We start from the raw sequence: 4,670 nt of genomic DNA on the forward strand, positions 1-4,670 counted from the left end.
TATATCATGTAAATCCAATAATGAAAACGTGATAGATAAATCTTGATAAAATCATTACTTAAATGGAACAACGGAGGCCTTTAAAATTCTTCTGTGTTTGTTGATCGTTGTTAAAAGGAAGCTGCAATCCTTTTTCATTCCTCTTGTAAATCAGATGTTCCTACACCTTGAATAATATTTGACTCTGCCTTATCGTGATGAATTACCTCCGTCCCTTTATTCGGTCCTCGTTTAAATATTATGTTGTTTAAGTACATCAAATCCATTACCAATATGTTAATAAGGAATAGCCTAAGTTTGAATGTATGGAAGTGTTTTATTGTATTCTCCATGTAGCCAATGTAATTTGTAATTATAGGTCAGACAGGAAAAACACACTGCAGCTTCCAGAATCAAACAACATATGAGGAATATCAGAACTGCATCTGAAAGCAGTGCCTTGTTCGTTCATGTTAGGAATAATAATCACCCCATTGCTTGGGAAAAAGCTTAGGAAGTATTCAAATCATCTTGTGTCACAGAAAAGATTCTCTGGTTGAGCCAGTTTGATTAAGGAATTAGAATCAATAAACCTAGGTGATAATAGGTCTAAAACTGATAATATAAGTTACATAAATTTATTTATGTCAGTGGCCCAAGTTGCTAAACCTTGAAATCCCTTTATCTTGATGTATGATAGTTATTTTGTGGGTCCCTTTTTTCAATTAATTCCGTCTAGTCACGTCACCAATTCTTCTAAGCTCCTCTACGTTGTGTTATGTGGGGATGGGGTGATGTCAATAATATGGACCTGACCCTTATGTTTAGGTCACCCTGCATATTTAAGCCTCTCTCTGTCCATGTAACGAAGTTGCTCTGAAGATGTCTTGAATAAAGACGAAATTCATGTATTTGCTGTTTCCATTTTCCCGTTTTATATATATATATATATATATATATATATATATATATATATATATATATATATATATATATATATATATATATATATATATATATATATATAAGTATAACGAAGAGGAGAACTAGGAAAATACACTATCTTTGTCTAAGTTAAGCTTTTTAATCACTAACGTTTCGGAAAAATCATTTTTCCATCATCAGTTTCAGAAAAACAAAAAGTTTTGAAGAAGTTTAAAAAAATACAGGTGATATACAATAAAAACATAACATTATATTTTAAAATTTACTTCCATAAAATTTTTAAAGAAAAGAAGACCTAATTTAACACCGACATTAAATTTATTTATGAAACCTACGCACAAAGCTAAAATTCCAGAATGTTAAAAAAGGAATAAAATATACAGGGGTATTACATTAATTTGTGACTAGAAGTTACGGTGTGGGGATATTATAAATAAAAAGCAAAATATATCACTGCTCATATTTTTTGCTTAAAATAAATCACACGAGCGTCCATAAGGCTGCTGAGGCCGATGAGAATCGTCGTGTTTTAATCAGAGGTTGTAAAGAGGGTACCGTGATTGCGGATTCCTGCGAAGGTGATTGCGAAGGGTAATACGGCCAAGCAGCTGCTGCCTCCGAAATAAAGCAAAATGTGTCGTCAGTAGTTTCATAACTGAGACCGAGTTCGGAACAGCTTTGTTGTGATGAAGCAATCTGTACAGCCAAAGGCCCAGCAGGCATGAAATGTTGTGTTATTTATTTTACATGACATATTTTTTGGGGTTTTGGGTTTCCAAAGGATAGGCGGATGGTGCCAAGAGGATCATCCTGGGGTTTACGGTGGATAGATCTAAGATGCAACTTGCAGCACACATCCATGCCAAGGAGGCATGGAGCCCTTCTTGGGCCGGCTAAATTAACGGAGGCGGAGTTTTGCTAACCCAATCCGTATGTTCATGTCCAAAAATTTGTAGAATTACAGAACTGTCTTTTTTCACAGAAATAAATATCCTCTGTCGGTGATAAGGTGATATAGACCAGGACTTGACGATGTTCTACTTCTGAATAATGAAGTCATATTTGGAGCCGCCGTTCATTATAAAATTAATAGTAACACGGCGTCGTAGTACTCCTCTCCGATCCTTGTCTCGAGTAAAGGACGCCCTTAACTCTGAGCTGTCCCAGAGGGGCTAGGTCATTGAAAAACTGTGAAGATGTTATTATTTTGGACAAATTTGATATTTTTTGAAGATCAAAATTTATAATTATAACTTGAAAAATTCATTTTGAAAAATGATAACCTACAATGGACAGGTTGAATTTTCATGTGGGTGATGTGACGGGTGGTGAGCATTAAGGAGTTGCTGGGGTGCCTGCAGCTCGTCCCTCCTTACAGCAGGTAGTAACTCTTCACTATTGCTCAACATGTTCACTATACAGCACCATACACACAGCATCTTCACTACTTCAACAACATTCACCATAAGACACTATATACACAGCATCTTCACTATTATCTACATCTTCTACTATAAGGCACTATACACAAGCATCTTTCAGCTTGGAGACATCACCATCTTCACCATAAGGCACTATACACAGCATTCTACTATTATCAACATCTTCATTATAAGCACTATACACAGCATCTTCACTATCATCAACATCTTCTACCATATAAGGCACTATACACAGCATCTTCACTATTATCAACATCTTCACTATAAGGCACTATACACAGCATCTTCACTATTATCAACATCTTCACTATAAGGCACTATACACAGCATCTTCACTATCATCATTTATCTTCAATTATACAAGTAATTATACACAAGCATCTTCTAATTATTATCAACATCTTCACTATAAGGCACTATACACAGCATCTTCACTATTATCAACATCTTCACTATAAGGCACTATACACAGATCTTCACTATTATCAAATATCTTCTAATTATAAGGCACTATACACAGCATCTTCACTATTATCAACATCTTCACTATAAGGCACTATACACAGCATCTTCACTATTATCAACATATTCACTATTCTCTTCACTATAGGGCACTATACACACCATCTTCACTATTATCAACATATTCACTATTCACTTCACTATAAAGCACTATACACAACATCTTCACTATTTACTTCACTATACAGTTAGGCACTATACACAACATCTTCACTATTATCAACATATTCACTATTCACTTCACTATACAGTAAGGCACTATACACACCATCTTCACTATTATCAACATATTCACTATTCGCTTCACTATACGGCACTATCCACAAAATCGTCACTATCAATATTTTCACAATAAGGCACTACAAACACACACACACACACACACACACACACACACACAACGCTTCAAGATACATCGTCCAGGATTTACCACCTTAACTAACTCGTCCATTGAGCGGTTGTACTCATGCTCTGGACTGCTTCCTAATTCACACAGGATTTTGGCACAAATCTTCTCATGCGAGACCCAAAAGGATCACCGAGTGAAGAAATTTGTCCTAATTACTAAAGCCAACGATGAAAACATATACTTTTGTTTCGTTTTAAGGCGAGTATCTTATGAAACTATGTATACGGGTATGCATGAATGTGTTATATATAACTGTACGTATGTATGTATCACTGCTTATCTGTTAGTATAGTGTGTACGTATAGTTTACAGTATACATATATCTCTTCCGGATGTATCAGAGGAAATGTTAGAAGCCAATTTCATACATACATACATACATACATACATACACACACACACACACACACACACACATACATATATACATACATACAGCCAAACATACATACATACATGCATACATACATAATGTAATAACTTCTCATGCAGGGAAACTGGGGCAGCGGAGGGAAGGAGGCAGGGGAGAGAAGGCGGAGCAAGGAGGGAAGGAGGGGTGAGGGAGGGAAGGACTGGTGAGGGAGGAAAGGAATGATGAGGGAGGGAAAGAGGATGATGATACAGCAAGGAGGGGCTGGTGGGTGAGGAGGGAAGAGGGATGATGTTAAGCGGGAGGGAGGGAAAGAGAGAGGGAGGAAAGGAAGGGTGAGGGAGGGAAAGAGGGATGAGGAAAGGAAAGTGGGGTGAGGGAGGGAAAGAGGGGTGAGGGAAGGAAGGAGGGGTGAGGGAGGAAAGGAAGGGTGAGGGAGGGAAAGAGGGGTGAGGGAAGGCGAAATAGGTTCCGGGTTTTATAATCTGGACTGGGACAACAAGACATTACCATATAAGGGCCGCCAGACTTGGTCCCTATGGCCTCTCCTCACCTGCTTCACCTCCCTTATTACCTTGTGTGTGTCATAATAAGTGTGCCTCACAACAGGTGTGTACCATGGACAGGTGTGTCTACTAGCAGGTGTGTCTAATAGCAGGTGTATCTTAGGGCAGGCATGTCTTATGACAGGTGTGACTGATGAGAGATGTGTCTCAATGACAGGTGTTTCTCAAAGCATGTGTGTGTGTGTATGTGTCATGACAGGTGTGTTTCATAAGAGGTGTCTCATGTCAGGCATGTATCTTTACAGGTATATCTCATGGCAAATGTATCTTATTGCAAGTTTGTAATGACAGGTATCGCATGACACGTGCCTCATGACAGGTGTCTCGTCGTATATTTATGTCTCTCTTAGTCCATCCATATTCCTAGATCTCTTCTTCCTCTTCTTCACCAATCTATTTATCTTATCAATGTTTATCACAAACTTATTAATTTATTT

This window comes from Homarus americanus, unplaced genomic scaffold, assembly GCF_018991925.1.
Source record: "Homarus americanus isolate GMGI-L3 unplaced genomic scaffold, GMGI_Hamer_2.0 scaffold45562, whole genome shotgun sequence".
Lineage (NCBI taxonomy): Eukaryota > Metazoa > Arthropoda > Malacostraca > Decapoda > Nephropidae > Homarus > Homarus americanus.